This window comes from Ictidomys tridecemlineatus, chromosome 9 (genome assembly GCF_052094955.1).
Source record: "Ictidomys tridecemlineatus isolate mIctTri1 chromosome 9, mIctTri1.hap1, whole genome shotgun sequence".
Taxonomy (NCBI): Eukaryota; Metazoa; Chordata; class Mammalia; order Rodentia; family Sciuridae; genus Ictidomys; species Ictidomys tridecemlineatus.
In genome coordinates, this window is record NC_135485.1 from 52,901,642 (window position 1) to 52,920,651 (window position 19,010).

Consider the following 19,010-nt stretch of genomic DNA (forward strand, 5'->3'; position numbering starts at 1 on the left):
TGTCTTGGGATTATCAAATACACTGCACTCAACCTGAAATGTTCCTGAATTCCCACTTCAGAGTTTACACACGTCATTTTCTCAGTTATATCTTCCCTGAACCCTCCACCCAGGAAAGCCCTGCATTCTCCAACTGTGTTGGGCATACTACATGAAACCTTGCCCCATACCTTTTTTTCCCCATTTCCCCCAAATTTCCTGTTATGTTACTTTTCTCAGACTGCCATTACAAAGTACCACAAACTGATTTAAAACAGCAGGAATTTATTCTCTCATTTCTAGATGTTACAAGTCTGAAATCAAGGTGTTAGCAGGGCTATGATCTCTCTGAAGGTTCTAGGGAATAGCCTTTCCTTGACTATTCCTGGCTTCTAATTATTCTGGCAATCCTTGGCACTCTTTGCCTTAAAAGGTAGAACAACAATCTCTGCCTCTACTGGCACTCGATGTTCTCTTTTGTGTCTCTGTAGCCAAATTTCTATTTATAAGGAAACCAGTCATTGGATCTGTCCCAGCCTAACCCAATATGACTACATCTTAACTCAATTACATCTGAAAAGACCTCGTTTCTAAATGCACAGTCACATTGTCAGGCTTCAGAGGTTAGGGGAGCAGCATATTTGAGGAGGGCAAAGGACACTATTCAATCTGCAACACATTTTTAATGCTTATCTTCCCTGTTAGACTGTAAGCTTGTTAATCAGAATGATCACATAATTTATCATTAAAGTCATAACACTTTTAAGACTGAAAACAGGCACTATTAATAAAATAATTAGGATAAAGCAGAGTATCTTAAGTAATGAGAGCCATATGATAACTCCTTGTTCACTGATCAATTCTAAGTTCTTGGAACACCATAAATACTCAACAGATATCTATTAAATGGTTGAAATAAACAAGTGAATGAGAAGTGATTTTTTTCATTTATGAACTTCTCTCAGAGGATGGATAGTATAAACTGGATATTTGATGAATATGAATTTACAAGGCAAGAAGAGGATCTTTGGTTGCAAGCTAAGGGAAGGGAAAGAACAAAGATACAGAAACATAAAAATATTTGGTGTGCTCAATAATTTTGAAGTTAGACTAGGGTACAATGGATCTGAGTAATAATGGTAACAGATATATAAAATTATTAGAAATTTTAAAGCTTTTCAATAAAAATTATATTTTGTATATGAATTTGAATAAATTGTATCAGGCTGTTTCTATTAGGGTTCTTCTGAGAAACAGAACCAAATGGGATACCTAGAGAGAAAAGAAATTCATCCTGGAAACTCAGGTAAGAGTTGATGTGCAATATGAAACTTCCAGAGCAGGCCAGCAGGCCAGGAGCAGACAGCAGTGCAATCTTAAGAGAAACTTTAGTTCCCAAGAAACTTTTGTCTTCGCCCAAAGGCCTTCAACAAATTAGATGAGGTTCACACCCATGTTATAAAAAGGCAACCTACTTAAAGTCAATTGATTGTGAATGTTAATCACATCTATAGAAAAAACAAAATAGAACACCCATAGTAACACTTACACTAGTGACACACCATTGTTTGACCAAACATTGGGACACTGTAACCTAGCTAACTTGACCTAAAATTAACCACATACCATAGAAATTTAAATTTTCACATAACTAGTGGCTAATGTACCTGAACTAATTTCACTGAAATTAATTCATCTACCAGATGACAGAAACACAAAACTCCTAATAAAGAGACTCTTTTGTACAGCTTATTCACTATAATAATTAATCAAAAATTATCTCAACAGAAGTGAAATCTAAGGCTGGGGTTGTAGCTCAGTAGTTGAGTGCTTGCTTACCACGTGTGAGGCCCTAGGTTCAATCCCCAGCAATACATAAAAATAAATAAATAAAATAAAGGTATTGTATCCATCTACAAGAAGAAGAAGGAGGAGGAGGAGGAGGAGGAGGAGGAGCAGGAGCAGGAGAAGTTGTTAAATATACTTAAAAATACCTTGGTGTAGAGGAAAGAAAAAGCTGTGTAGACAAACAAATCTGTGTTCAAATACTGGATTTTGAAGCTATAAGGAAGTCACTTGTTTTTTCAACTCCTTCTGGACATATATATTGTTATCTATGTAAAATCAAATAGATCTGGATCTACATCTTGATTTAATTTTAGTTTGTTCTCATTCTAAGTGGTCATCCTAAAAATTTTTTAAGGCTATGAATAAATTCAAAAGCCAACAACCAAGGAAACATTTGCCTCTTGCCTTCCAATTCACCTTTGGATCAAAAGTCTAGAGGTTCTCTTCAGTTCTTTAATTCATCACAATGTGAGTTAATGCCAAAAGGATATACCATTGTTAACAGCTAACTTGAAAGAAGAGCATTGCAAATCTGATTATCCACCGGTAGGTCTTCCTTGTGATGTTTTCTTATCTTTCTGGTGATGAACACATTTTGATGGAAAGTCAAGTTCACTGACATTGAAGCAAATGTCAGACTTCTACAATGCTCACATTTTGTATTGTTCAATAATTGGCACAATTCTTACAAGAAAATGATGCAAAAATCTTCTGTAATAAGGAATTACTAGGAATCTAGGGATAAAAGTCTATGGTAAGGGGTATCAAAATGATTTGTTAGTCAACATTTTCTCATTTTTATGTCAAAAAACAAAAAAAGATACAATGCCCTGGAAATGCTAGATGTGTAAGTTGAGCTAATTTTATAATCATTAAAATTAACTTTCAGAAATAAAGTATTACACTTTAAAAATCTGAAGATGAAAACAAAAGAAACTGCTATGGTCAAATATTTTCTACCACTTCAGAGTTCACATTAGCATATAATAACAAAGTATTATATCGTAACTGGCAAGTTCATTATGAAATATTCATTAGATTTAGGATTTGTAATTAAGTTGCAATAATTACTATTTTACAATAAAATCTTAGGAAAATTTCTCAAATGAAAAGAAATTGACTCAAAGATCACATCTAAATGCTAAAAAAATTATAAAGCTTTATTCTTTCTGAAGCACATATAATTAGCCATGATGTCTGAGAAAAATGAAAAGGACAAATGTCAACTTTGGAAGATTATACACCTTGTTTCCGGAAATATTTCGGATTAGCCCAAAGCAAATGCTAAAATAATAATAATAATATTTTGCTTAGCAAAACAGAAAGAATAAAGGGGAGGGGGGGAATCCTTTATAAGGCCAGAGCCTGCACTCACTCTCTCTCAGCCTCCAGACTCCATAAACTGAGGTAAGGCTGACACCGTTAGACAAGGAGAAAGTAGTTCCCTTGTTATGGTATCTTTTTAAACTTTTGTAGGTTTAAAAGATGATTTTCTTTAGACTTTGATTATAGCTAGTTTCTAATCAGTTGAATTATTTTAAAATCTCAAATTTTGCTTTTTATTGACTATTAGAGTCCTAATGCATTTGAAAGGAAATAGCATACAGAGAAAAATACAGGAATTTCAGTAAAAATTATAATTAAAAAAAATAGCTTGTCCTCTGAAATCTCAGACCACTTTAAAACAATCTGTAAAAGATATAAATGCATTTTTTAGCTTTATACCTATAAAAGTGAAAATATTCTAAGTGGTAGAAAAATCAGGAAATTATATAGGAAATCACTGGGACTTTTTTTTTTTAATTAGTAGATTGTTTCCATCCCAGTTACCTTTTTATTACCAAGAAAAGGGAAATAAGTACTAAAATATGTCTCATATCTTGCTTGAGATTATGACCATTTCCTATGATGGAAATGTATTTATTAATTTGGCTGAAATTTAAAATTGTCCACTTTATTAAACTAATCACTTTATTTTTTAAAATTACGAAAGTAGGCCTCTGATAGGTTAGGTTAAATAACCAGGATTCAACAATTGCAACTCACCTTTTGAGACTATTGGTCAAGTGGTCTTTCCTTAGAGTCACAAAGGGGTGCCCTATGGAATAAAGCCACGGTTAGTAATTCTTCATCAATTATATTGTTTAGATGCTTTTAATGTTTTACCTTATGATTAAAAATTTTTTTAACCATTTTTCTTCTTTGGGAAAGGAAATAGTTGAATGAATGCTAGCAAAAAAATGATTCATTACTGAAGTATAACATGATTGTAGAATTATGTAGAAAGTATATTTTTATGATAGACTTCAAATAACTACAACTGGAGAGTTGTGAGGATTTTGTATTTTGTTCAGAGAATCTTGCAATAATGATCATAACAAAAGAAAATAAAAGAACTAGCAAGAACAATGAATTTTTAAGACTTATTTGTAGATAATAAAATGATAAAATTAACATAAGATTTTATCTAATGATTAATGATAAAATTAACATAAGAGTCTCATATTTCTAACTATGTGTATTTTAAGGTAAAAATTAATAGTTAAATTTTTCTGTATTTTATGTATATAAAGTCAAAACCCAGGACAGAAGAGTGTTAATAAATATTTTTGGCTTTCATTAAATGTTTAAATTATAAAATCAATAAAACACCATAAAATTTTTTACAACAGAAAATCCATACATAAATTATACACTGTACCACACCCATTTTTATTTTTTATTACATTTCATTTAATATATCTGGATAGTATAAATCCAATATGGTATTTAAACATTTCACTATTTAATATGGTATACAGTAAGCATTTTTTAAATTTCTACAAAGTCTATGTGATTTGTAGTTTTTTGTATTTTTATAATACCAAGTAACACTAGAATGATCTTTATTGGCTTTTGTTTGTTGGCTAATTTGTCAAGTAAAAATTCTAAGACTGAGATTTTTTTAAGTTAAAGTTATAAATATTTTCATCCTTCTTTGCATACCATCACATGGTTTTAAAACAACTAATAGAAACCGTGTGTACAGGATATCAGCTTTACCACATTCTCAATTATATTTTGGGTTTGTCTTCTTAAATAACCTTTTGTTAATTGAAAAATAGCTCAAGTGGTTAGTTAAGATGTGATTTTAACAATGCAAAAAGAACTGACTTTTATCCACATCGTTTTTGCACTTTATGTATTGTTCTGGGATTTACTATTCTTAAACTTTACTTAAATATGTTGGATTCTTGGTATTTTTCTTTTAAATTTGATATTGATTTGTCACAGATATGCTATAGTAGGCACAAACATCATAAAATTTTGGTTAAAACTTTATTTTCTTTTATTGGCTCATCACATGAAGCATCTCTTGCTGCTTGGTCTAGAGGACCCTAAGACGAGATGAAGACTTTGATATTTTTTGCTCTCATCTTTACCTTAACAGCTTCCTTCCGGGTAAATATAAAACACGCTACGTATATGTATTTTGTATTCAGTTTTTAATCATAAAATATATATTTAGCTCATTGTTTTATGCTAATGCAGCTTTATATTACACAAATGCTGTTTTGATTTTATTCTAAAATCTTAATTTAACTTTCTTAATGATCTTCTGTTGGCCTTGGCACATAATATTAATATGCTCCTTTTATTCTCATGTATTAGTTGTCTCTGGAATCCCAAGCATGTGTAAGTATTTACACACTGTAGTGTCCTAAATAGGACACTCAGGTTCAACCTCTACAGTAGTACTCTTTGATAAAATTGTCCTTGGCAAGCTCTCCAAAAAGAAAAATGTGTAAAGTAGAAAATTGATTTGTAAGAAACACTAGGAATAAATTTGCAATCATACAAATAATTTCACATGGATCAAATAAATTTTAAAAACAGACACAATATTAACTTCCAACCAAGATATGCACTTGGTTCTATAATATTGTTAATTTCTTTACTTAAGATCACTCCTAAGATATATTATGTAAAGGGTCAAGGAGACATGATCTAAGATTTATTTTTGAAGCAAACACAATGTAGGATAATTTCACAAGCCACCAGTGTCTTACAGGGACCACTAACTATGGGAATTGCCTCTTCTTCTGTTGCCCCAATGCTAAAAATGCAACAAAGAGTATTTACCATCCTATGAAAAATTTTTATTTAAGAGCTTCTCTGGACCAGCCATTTTCCTCTTCCATAAAATATAAGCTTTTCCTTACATAAAGTCCATAAAAGATGTTAATTCCTTGATGGTCTCCACATTTGGCACCTGAGTGACAAGAAAAAGAAGCCCAAATTTAGCTACTGAGAAACTTGAGACCAGTTGCTAACATGAATGTGGAAGAAGGAACTTTTTTTTAAAGAACTCCAGAAAAATAGATCTCCTTATTTCATGGCTATCTACTCTTTAAACTGTTGAAAATTTCCCCATATATGATGATGAAATTTTTAATTTGTATTCTGTTCTACTCATCCTAGCCTAACTACATTGCATCCTCACAAATAATTTACAATGAGTAGACTTCTCAAAATACCATACATGCCCTGAATCTAATTTTATATTTGTGTTCCCCATCTATTTTAGACTGCTGATGCCCTTAATCAGAGGAGAAGAAAAGTAAGTTTTATTGTATTTCTGGTTTACTCTTCATGTTTTCAGTTATAATCAAAAGCCAGTCATATCAGAGAGACAAAAGGAATAAATATATTCTATTATTCTCAACTTAAAAAAAAATATTAAGGAGAGCCAGAGAGTCAAAGTTTAGAAACTAAATGATTTACCAAAGTATGAGCTTTTCTATTTAGTAGATAGACAGGACACTGATTAGTGCCTAAAGTCATGAGAATACCAGATCTGAGGATTAGAAGTTTCTTCCTCCAATACCCTAAGGCCAATCTGAAAGATATGGCATCAGGGAGTTCTGTGACACAAAGGTAAACAAGAATTAACGTTTCGGGAAGAAGTGGAGTGTCACATTTAGAATCCCAAGGATTAGCCTATACCCGAGAAGATAAGAATGAGGGATCAGGGCCTAATTCAAAATCGAAGGCAATATCATGTTAAAAGTCTGTATGACTGAAGCCAATTAAATCAAAAAGTGTCCATGAAATTGATACAGTAAGATTTGCACAAGACACACATGTGAAATTTCCATGGTGAAGTAAATTTGGGAAATAGTGCATGTCCCTTGGATATGCTAATTATTTATTGACGTATTACACCAGTAATTAAGTCCTGATGTAAAAAAAAAAAATGTGTTTTACTTACTCAAAACCTATCCAGAGTTACTTGATCACTAAAATCATTTCAAAAGAGCATTTATTATGGAACACATTTTGGGAAAAGCTTTAATAATACTACTAGACTTTGAGAACAACAGAAATACAGTCTACTTCCCGTATATTTCACCAAAGATCATAATTGAAAACCTGTGTAAGATGGGCACATTATCTAATTACTTATGGAATAAAGTTAGAATAATCACGTAAATTTAAATGATTGTGTATGTGCACATTTAAAGTCTAATTTCAGTTTATGCATTCTACTTGTATAAAAATAATTTTTTTTTTTTTTGCATTCTGTCTCTGAAGTTCGATTTCAGTTCTGAAGAGAATTTTAAACCACTTACACAAAGAAGTCTTGGGAATCGAAGACATGTATTCCTTCAACAAAACCATAAAGCATCACCAAAATTTAGACCAAATTTTCTAACTTCTGGAATTCCCCCCCATTTCTTTGATTTTTTTGGTTTCCATAGACCCCACCGCCCTCCACGCCCAAATGGCCCTCACCATCCCCATCCTCCACACCACCCACCATGCCCAACTACAGCAGCTCCTGAAGATGTAAAAACTACTCCATTAGCTACTTCTGCAGCTGCAGCTGCTACCACTGCAGCTATACCTGACACTACACCTGTTACTGACACTACTCCGGCTGCTGTGGATGACACTACCCCAGCTGCTGCTGCTGACACTACCCCAGCTGCTGCTGCTGACACTACCCCTGCTGCTGCTGCTGACACTACCCCAGCTGCTGCTGCTGACACTACCCCGGCTGCTGCTGCTGACACTACCCCAGCTGCTGCTGCTGACACTACCCCGGCTGCTGCTGCTGACACTACCCCGGCTGCTGCTGCTGACACTACCCCTGACAATCTGCAACAAAAGCAATAGAAAATTCTACAACTGTCTGAGATCACAAATATATCTCAAGAAGACAAAAGCTAATCAAGGTAAAAAATATATATATATTTTTTCAAAATATTTGCTAACTACATGAGCAAGTTTGAGATGTTTTTAAATAACCAGGGTTTGGGATAGGGGACGGTTGGACACAAAGAGAAGGAAAAACGAATAGTTCATAATCTTCCAGGTGAATTAGAAGCTAGACTAAAGTTGGTCTCTCTGAATATTAGGTCATATCTACAAATCCAGGACTGGCCAATTCCTACAAAAAAAGAGACAGTCAAAGGTTCATCAAATGTGTATGTGTTTTGACCTGTTTCCAGTACAAAAGTATGTTTTATTTTCCTAAAAGGCTTACTTTTAATTAGAGCCTTAGCAAACTAGATTTGTCTCAAAGTTTATTACATCCCACAAAGTGTGCATTTTTCATAAACAATTATCAAGTCTAAAAAGGCTTTAAGAAAAGGAAAAATATTACAGTTATTCTTTAGAATAGAATGTTGAGCAAAATCACAACCTTTAAGAGTTCTCTTGCTATAAACATTGATTGACAAACCCACATCATGATGTCACAATCCATCAGAAAGAAAATGAAGAAATAGAACAATACCATAATCACTCTTGTTTCTGAATATAGGGTCTCTTAATTATGAATATGAATTAACAATGAATATGAAGAATTATCTTTACTATATAACATAAAAATTATGATGATATATGCTAATTGTTGACTAACAATATTTAAGATATTCTTCTTGCATTAAATACTTCTTTTACTGAATCTAATTTAATATGCATCCTAGTCCTGTGAAGCAGATGTCATTGACTTGATTTTAAAGATGAGGAAACAGGCTATGAGGATTTATGTGACTTTCTAAAAATTACAAAGTCATACATGAAAGAGAACAGTTTTCAAATGTACATCTACTTAACTCCAGTGATCAGTTTCAAATGTCCTATCCAGAATTTGGCTATTTTAAAGCAATTGGACAGGGAAGAGCTTCTGTACTTTTAATTGTGGCTTATGTTTTTATGTTTTGTCTTTACAGATCCCAAAAAATGAACATTGATAATCTGTGATCACCCTCTTTCACTGTTTAAACAAAAATATAGGAATGCAGATTCATTTCATTTCTCCTTTAGTCTAACTGCCATGTAAAAACTTTCAAACATAACTTGATTTATGCATTCGATCATGTGTGTATTGGTCTCTTCTTTATTCCTCTGTAGAATGACAGCACTATTATTGGCAACTTCATCCCATCAGGTGATCCTATAACACACAAAGTATGTGTCCAAAAATTATAAAGCTATTAAATTACTTTTCTTTTGATATGGAACAGAAAGGCTTTTATCCATAATCAAATAAATATATATGCAAATACATATATATTTATATAAGTATCTTTATATAAATTATATATACATATACATACATTTGTCCCTCAGTATTCATGAAGAATTGGTTCCAAAACCTCTCACAGATACCAAAATCCACAGACACTCAAGTTTTCTATATATAACAACATAGAATTTGTATAAAAACTGCACTTATCCTCCCACATATTTTAAATCATCTCTAGATTACTTATAATACCCAATACAATGTAAGTGTTATCTAAATCATTGTTGCATTGTTTAGGGAATAATGACAAGGAAAAGAAAGTCTACATATTAAGTACAGACAAAATTTTTTCTGAACATTTTTCATTCAAAAATATGGATCCATGGTTGTAGAACCTGTAGATATGGAGAGATTAATATATATAAAATTATTACCATGCCAAAGCTACAAAAAAGAAGTGCAAATGCAGTCCTACTCCCAAAGAGATCACAGTAATAGGATGTATTTTCAAAATTCATAGGAAGAAAAAACATTAAATTCCTCCAGAGCTGCAGATATTCTTTTATGAATATCTCGAATACTACTTTTTCACCTAAACAGCTATTTTCCACAGACTTTTTAAAAATTTTTTTTAGTTCTGGATGGACATAATATCTTTATTTTGTCTTTATCTGGTACTGAGGATCGAACCCAATGTTTCACAAGTGCAAGGCAAGCACTCTACCCACTGAGCTACAACCCCAGCCCTTCACAAAGGCTCTTTAACTGAAACTTTGTACTGTTCCATGAATCATTTCATCAGGATGTGTTAGATTCATATGTAGCTGGTAAATTAATTTATTCAAATGATGTAGTAAATTTCACCAGGTCTAGGACAAGGAACATTAGAAAACAAATATGTTACTCATTTACTATTCCTCAGAGGTTCAAATGGCAAAAATAAACAGAAATAAGGGAATCAATTCTACGAAAAGGAATCTCTAGTAAATATTATATTCAAGGCACAAATGCACATATAATCATGAGCAAACAAAGGAGGTAGATGTTTATTCCCCTAATAAAAAGAATATTAGGGACAATTATTGGAGACACAGATAATCACTATATTTTGGTATTAAAGAATTAAAAGTGACTCTCATAGCTAATAAGACAATCTAGTGATAAAGGAACAGGCAGTAAAAGTCAAGAATGTGCATAATTATTAACACCAAGATGAAAACTATTAGGATCATTAAAAATGATCCATTTAGTGTAAAATGTTACTGAGGAAACTATTTTTAAAAAGAAATAAATTGATTTCAATAGATAGAAAAGGGTAGGATGACTCATACTGAATGAAAACACATCAAGTACTTGGAGTAGAAAGAGCACATGGCACCTTTACTTGTACATGATCTGCTGTGGATGCAGTTCTTAGAATATCAAGACTCTCCTAGCCCAAGAAACAAAAGTCTTCCATGAATATAGAGCATACCTAGAAAAATGGAGCTAAAAAACAGAAAGAAACATTATAGTTATATATCAAGGGCAAGAATAAGAACTTTGGACTTAATTCTACAAAATAATTAATTAATTAATTAATTAATAAATAAAAGTTTCACTACAGAAGATTATTGTAGAAAATATACCTTACATGTGCCAATAAATAAAAATTTATTTCATACTAAGCTTGACCCTATAATTCCTATTATTACTGACAATCTAGAGATAAGAACACTGTTATATGCAAGCACAAATAGGAGGTGAGTGAAGAGTGGCAATTTACACCTGATTAGTGTATCCCACGTTATTTGCCTCTCTATAAAGTTTAATCTTCAAAAAACTTCTAAAATATCTGGAATTGAGAAACAAATTAAGAATCTAGCCAGGCATGGATACGCATGCCTTTAATCTCAGCAATTTAGGAAGGTTGCAGTGGAAGATCACAAGTTCAAAGTCAGCCTCAGCAACCCAGAGAGACTCTGTCTCTAAATAAAATATAAAAATGGCCTGGGGATGTGGCTTAGTGGTTAAGCACCCCTAGGTTCAATCCTGCCACTCTGCACCCCGCCTCCCCCACCACAAAAGAATTTATTGTGATGGTCAGTCAGCTTTGTGTTCCATTTATCCTTGAGTTTTTTTAAAGAAAAAATTTCATTCAACTAGAATTTCACAAACTTCACCTTAATGTAATTTCTGTTGTCTTTATCAGTAGCAATAGCTCAGAGTACAATTCTCTGTCCAACATAGTTCTTCTGTATAATGATGGGTACAAAGAAAAATAAGAGGAAGAAAGAGGAGAAGAAAGGCAGGGGGAGAAGAACAGAACCAAAGAGAGCAAAGTATGAAGAGGAGAAGGTCAGATAAAGGTGGAATCATGAAGAAAGATAGAAATCATAAAGAAGATAGAAAGAAAGTACTTAGAGGTGAAAGAATTAAGAAACCTTCCATAAAACCCTAGAGGAGAAAAAGGTTTATAAAAGAATGTTATTCTTTTTAAAAGAGGAAGAAGTAGAAAGAAATATGAGAAGCAAATGAATGAAATGTGTGGCAAAATATTTAGATATAAGAGTCTAAGTATTGATCAAATTATAAAAAGGGTGATAAATAAGTAACAACAAGAAGTTTCATATTAAAGAGACCAAAAGAGGAAGCCTGATGGCTTCTAAAAATAATGCAGTTAGGAGAAAAAAAATTATTAGAACTAAAAATTAATTTAGCTGAAAATGAAAAATTGAGCAATTACTTTTTAAAAAACATATTAATAAAACTATATTCCCAGAGAAAGCAGAAAGAATTAGAGTATCTTAAAAAAGATGCTTCTTATGAAAAATAAATAAATAGGACCCTCTCAAACAGAAGCTATTGACTCTTTCTCAACCCTCAAACAAAGGGAGTGAGATAATTATTGTCCTATTGGCTGCTGCGTCCCAACTGCAGCAGATGGTACAAGGGCTGCCAATTATTTATTTATACCTCTCTTATAAAAATAAAATTTTAAATGTAGCCTCAATGCCATAATCTTTGCCTTATGGCTTGGAGGGCCTCTCCATCTCTAAGCAAGAGTATAAATTTCTCACAATGTCATTGTGAATAGTTGTGATTCACTTTGACAATTGAAATGTGGCTTGCTTTGACCACGGAAGTAGTGGGAGGCAAAATGAAATTAGGAATATCAACACACTTGCCTTACTGTATTTGCCTTTAAGCTGTCAAAGGTGTACAACCTTAATAGAGACTGTTTCTTCAATTTGGGTCCTGGAATAAGAAGACAAATGGATCTTCAGAAATATGCTACTAACTGCTGCCAACACCTGACAGGAGAAGAACAAAAGTCTTTGTTAGTCACTAAGGATTTTGCTGTCATTACTGCATCAAAGTCAACTAATACAGAAGCTATTATTCTTCTACAAAACATCTCTGGTTTAAATAAAACCTCTCATTGAGTCACTCCTCTTTCTACATTGTATTGCTCTCAGTCTCTCAGTCTCCAAACTTACTCTTGGAAGAATTTTTTATCTACTATCTTTTTCTGTTTCAAGTGCTACATCATTCTGGGAAATGTCATTAAATGTTCATTAAAACTTTGATCTCTCCACTTTTATTGATTCATCTTGAATGAGCTTTACTTCCCCTTCAGTTACTCAAATAACATGAACCTTCTATCATCACACAGATATACCCCACATAAAAAGTCATATATCAAAACATAATATTATTCTCACATTTCAAGATGTATCACTTAGTTATTCTCACCATATGTTATTTAATGCAATTAAATATTTAATTATTTAGTTATTTAATTTAAATATTTAAATTATTTAATTATTTAAATATTTAGTTATTTAATGCAATTCCTTAACCATCCTTCTATGTCCCAAGATCACTTCAACTTTCTATCTATTGATGGTTCATCAATTCAAATGGTATTTTGCCAATATTTTCTGTTTTCTATTCATTTTTCTTCCCTTACAGTCTATTAACATGATAAAGTCTCAAAAGAACAAGAATCTCCTCTGAGTGTATACAAAATTTACCTTGTGCTGCCAAGCATAAAGGACACAACTTCAGAGACAGACATCAATAATATTTGAGGCCCCCACACTCCTCAGGCTCTCAAATTTGCCTCGCAATTCTACATTTTTCCTACTTTCCCCCTCCAATTTTGTTCATGCAAACATTCTCCATATAACAAACCTCTAAACTCAAAACCATCCACCGGAACTTGAAACATTCCTGATGATTCCTATTCATTTTTCACAGCAGAAATTCCAACTATTGCCAGTTATTTTTTCAATTTGCCTTAGAAATTGCATTTTTGCTATTAACCCATACCACTATGTCTCCCGTCCTAGTATCAGGGTTAAGTATGTACATTCCATCTTTGATTTCATTGCCTTGGTTCACTTCATCTTGAAATCTCTATTCAATTGTATCCCATATGTCTCATTCAAGTTCAACCCTCTTGTCTTAATTACCAGCTTCTTTCTGAACTCTGTACTCAACTTATTCCCATTAATCCAGTCCATCAAAAATACCTACTGACCTAAGTACGGATTCTTAAAGAATTAAAAAATCTAAAAGAATGGAAAAAAATACCTATTGATTACCTTCCTTAAAAATATCTTGATTCTATCTACTTTTTTGTAGCCCCCTTTCCACTATCTACATCCATCTAGATAACTTAAAAAACCTTTTAACAAATCTTCCTTCCCTGAGTTTCACTTGCTACAATCCATACTCCATACTGTTTCAAACCACTGTTTTGACCACTGCTCAGAGTGGTCAAAATTTTAAAATACCCTTTAAAGGAATAAATCTGATTGTTAAAATTAGGTACTATTCTTTCATCTAAACTAGCAGTCCTTAACTGGGGCAATTTTGTCTACCCAGGAGACATTTGGAAATGACTAGGCATTCCTGGTCATCACGATTTGAGGATACTATTGGCATCAAGTGGGTAGAGGCCAGATATCCACAACATAATCCTCCACAACGAAGAACTTCCTGACCAAAATATCAAAGTGCTAAGGTTTAGAAATTATTCTGATCTGGACTACACCTCATGTTGGATTCTTCAAAAATAGGTATTCAGACATTGGAGAAATCATGTTTTTATGAAATTTGAAGAAGTAGGAAACATTCACTACCATTGGCTAACACTGCATTCTCTACCATTCCAACCTCTTTGGACACACTTCCCCACATATTGGTGGACTTTGAATGGCTCTGCTTCATATTCCTAACCTTTGCTACAAGGTAACATAAATTGTATTCTTTTTTCTCAGAGTCAGCTCTCCAAATTATATGTTTCCTGTCTGTCACAGCTACCTCTTTTAATAATGGAGACCACAAGGAGTTATTCAGTTTAATGCTTATCATTTTACCAAGGAGGAAAGTAAAGTTCCAAGAGGTTAATGTACATTCCCTAGGCCACAGTATTAACAGAAGATAAAATCAATTCTGGAATTGAGGTCTTTTCTAGTTCCAGGAATAATATACAGCTCCCCTCACCCCCAAATAGAAAGCTGTAACTTAAGGCACTTGTACTAACTTTTAGGTATTATAAGTGTATAATTCATTACTTTAATAGGCTTTATTTTTAGAGTCTTTCATTATTTTTTAAGTAAATTCTTACTAGTATTTTTATTTCAGTAATAAATCTTATTAAACAAGCCTGACATGATCTTAGCACTAATTTTGCTCCTCTTTGAAGTTCTTTCTTCTCTTAAAAGATGTTATTGTCTTATCTCTAAGATGTTATTGTCTTCCTAATTATGTCTTAGAGTTACTGTATATACTAAGTGAAAAAAATAAATATGACATTAAATAATAAATTCATTACACCAATGTCTAAATTTTTAATATATTTGATGTAGTTTACAAAGAAACTTTTTATACAGATTTTTTTAAGAAAATGAAATTATAACAAGGGAAATGTGTTTTGGAAGTTATGATGAATCCAATAATACTCCCCAAAACACACCTTGAAAGAACTGAATTTGTTTGGGTATATGGTTGGAACTATCAGTCTAGCATTGTTTTTGATTACAGGGCAACTGTATACTTATTTACATTCATAGGCTGGGGACACTTAGGTTATAATCTGAGGACCACTTTCACATTTACTACAGAATAATACACTTCCTGATTAAAATGGGATACTTTCTTATGATTCTCAATGAAAAGGAAAGTTATATCTCTTAAGCACTTATCACAATTACATTTTATGAACATTGTGAATTCTTTATCTGATTTCATCGTTCTCTTAGCTTTGGCTTTTGAAAACACCTGGTAAAATGTATAGCTAACTTCCAAAAAGTTTTGAACTTTGTCAAATTGAGTCTGAAAGCATCCATACTGAAAACAAATATAGAAATATAAAGATGTAAATATGACTATTAAAATGTGTTTATATAACACAAATATACACACAACACACACACACACACACACACACACACACATATATATACATATAGTCAGAGCTATAGCTTTTCTTCAGTCGTTAACTTCTATTTTTAATCACATCTCATCATTCTAGACTTCTTTAACCCAATAGAATAAGTGTTCTCTCTGAGCCCAATGGAATCATTGACTAATCCCACACAAATTATTTCCACAGAAATTTTAAAGCATAATAAATATTTAAGGTGTCAAAAACCCAGAAACCAAATCACCTACCTCTGAATAATCTATAAGAATATTTATATTCTTTTCATAGGTCCAAAGAATACTATTAATTCTACATTTCAGCAGAAATAAGTGTCATATGATAGGGATGCAAACTTCAAATGTGTTAACTGTATTGCTGGGTTTAATTCTGAGAATTTAACTACATCAGAAAAATATTTTCTATCTGCCACGTAAGTCTATGTACTACAACATGTGACTCTGTCACCTTGAATTTCCTGTGACCAAAGATATTAAATCTTTTAAGTATTTTTTGAGAAAGCATTCAGTCAGGAATGTTTTGGATTTTTGCCTTGGGGGCGGGGGTTGTTTTGTTTTGTTTTGTTTTTGGTAAAAATGTTCTGCATTTGTTTTTATTTATTTATTATTAGTATTAGTACTATTGGTTATTGGTACTGGGGATTGAACCCAGTGGCACTCAACTACTGAGCCAAATCCCCAGCTCTTTTTTATATTTTATTTACAGATAGGGTCTGAGTTCCTTAGGGCCTCCCTAAATTGCTGAGGCTGGCTTTGAACTCCTGCTTCAGCCTTCCAAGCTGCTGGGATTACAGGCCTGTGCCACTATGCCCTTCTCTGCATTTAATTCTTAATTGGTGAAATGTTTCACTGTTATAGATACAGAAAATTATTTTTGTTGTTGCTTTTGTCCCACCAAGTATGGAACCCGGGGGGTGCTATAGCACTGAACTACACTCTCACCCCTTGTTAAATTTTATTTTGAGACAGGGTCTTGTTAAGTTTCTTCCAACTTGTGATCCTCCTGCCTCTTTTAAGTGTCAGCCAGGAATATTTAAAACCATGAGTTAATTAAAGATTAACTTGAATGACTGTTTCTGTTTCTTAACAGATGTGCGCTTCCTGCCATGTGGAATACAGTAAAGGTTAAATAAATATTAGCTATTATTATTGTACAACTTATATAAACTGAAATTTTAGAATCATCTAGCATAGAAAATGTTTTCTCAATGCCTATATTTATCAAAAAATATAAGGCTGTGACTTTCCAGTAGATTTCTAAGTAAAAATTTTTCTGTATAATTTCACCATAATGAAAAATTCATGTCATCATGTTTTTGTTTAAATTTCTCATGTTAATAATGGTAAAGACCACATAACTTTTAAAAACACAGTTGATCTCATCTCTTCATTGACAATTGGAACTTCCTTTAAAAATGTCTATATAAGGGTCTTTTCAATAACCTAAATAGCTTAAGATATTAAGAAATAAAATATAGTTAAGCATGAGAAACAAACTGAATGCTCTCTCACCACAAGATTTTTCTTTTTCACTATTTCCAAAACAGATTAAAATGTTAACCCAAGTACCCATTTTACTCATCCTTTAAACAAATTTGCTCAATGAAGGCAATATTATAAAAAATGTGAGAAATAATGCATAGGATCAGATACAAAATGATAATAAATTTGATTCTTTCACTGAAAAAAAAATGGAAAAAAATAAACCCAGAAGATTCAGCACAGTGATCCAAGCAATCAAGCAACATATTTTAGGTACACTGTATTTTACTGGCTGTGGCACTCTGGGGGAAGAGGAAGAGTCTGTATTTTTAGAAATGTCTATTTTATAGTCATTTATAATTTGAACTCTCATTTTTTCCCATATTCTCTCTAGATCATGTTAGAATTCAATTTAAAAATAATTTTACTCCCCACATAGTTTTTGAGATAAATTAAGAAATAACAAGAATAACACACAATAAAAGATGACCTATTAAAACTGATAGAACAGCTTGTGGCTTTTTCTTTGAAATAAAGAGAAAAAGGCATACAACAGGTTCCAGTTTATTTTCCTGAGACAAAGCAGCATCAAGCACTGTCTATATTTCCTCAGGAAAACCCTAAATATTGAATGGCTGATGCTCCTCAGAAATTGAAAATAAAAAAATAAAAATCTGCAGGAAAAAGACTGCCAAATTGGCAATGATGATTTTCCCATCTTTGAAAAGCATCAACTCAGAAGTTATTTTATCTTCCATCTGGTCTTTCTTTCATTGCCAATGGAAATCTATTGCAACATACTTAAGAATTGGAATTTTTTGACCTTTCTAATTTTCATTTGCTATCTTTCAAAACAAAACTGGCAAGAGTCATTTGGGGCAGAAGTTTAAACAACACTAAGAAGGATCTTCTCACAATGGTAGGTACTTGGAAATAGAAATTAAAGAATTTTCCCTTCATGAATTTTTTCTCAGACTTTTAAATATGGTATTTTAATGGAATTTTTTTACAGAATATTCATTTTCAGCACCAAAAGAATAAGTGCCTTATGCGACATCTTTAGTCCTAAAGTATATTAAATTTTCAAAAGTTCCTATATGTTAGATTAAGCATTCATATGGGACACTTGAAAACAGTTTTCCATTCAAATACACAATCCACTTTTCTCCACTATATCTTAAAGTTCTTTAAACTTCATAATGATATGATATTACTAGATACACTCTAAAAGAGAGAATTGTTTTAAAGCATGTATTTATGATTATTTTCACTTTTGCTTTTTAAACTTATATTTTATTATTATAAAAACATTTCTTAGGAATCAATGCTTAAAGAAATAGCCATCTTAAATATATTAAATTAAATATACAGTGATATTTTGTCCCTAAGATCCTTTTAATATTTGCATTGTCCAGCCAACACACTTGATTAATGGGCAAAGTTGATTGTCAGAGTTGACAAATCTGCACAATGATGCACAGGGTTGCTTTCCCAGAACTCAGGCTATCAGATACTTGAAATACAAATTTTTAGTCAATTGAAAGTAAAAATAACTGGACAACTCTATTTTCTCAGCTGACTTCAGACCACTCACTGTAGAATAAAATAATTTAGTAGAATATTGTTAAAACTATGATACATATTATGTGACTCTTATTATTCTTTGGCTAAACCTAACATAGTGTTGACGTTCCATATTTTTGAGGTGTGCTAAGAAATTAGGTTTATTATATATAAACCATTTTAAAGTTCA

The 19,010-nt window shown here is 32.3% G+C and overlaps 2 long non-coding RNA genes across 11 annotated transcripts in view; one reads left to right on the forward strand and one right to left on the reverse strand.

Moving 5' to 3' along the window:
* The window catches only part of LOC110598920 (uncharacterized), a 379,394-nt gene that overhangs the window by 193,328 nt on the left and 167,056 nt on the right, over positions 1–19,010 (reverse strand). For all 10 annotated transcript variants that reach the window (XR_013425804.1, XR_013425807.1, XR_005736985.2 and 7 more), the window contains exons 3-4: positions 5,950–6,079; positions 3,874–3,925 (exon numbers count right to left, since the gene is read on the reverse strand). This is a non-coding gene — a long non-coding RNA (uncharacterized LOC110598920). The remainder of the gene's footprint in view (positions 1–3,873; positions 3,926–5,949; positions 6,080–19,010) is intronic.
* On the forward strand, positions 7,405–9,191 carry LOC120892348 (uncharacterized). Its single transcript, XR_013425812.1, has 2 exons — positions 7,405–8,045; positions 9,048–9,191. It is a non-coding gene; the product is annotated as an uncharacterized LOC120892348 (long non-coding RNA).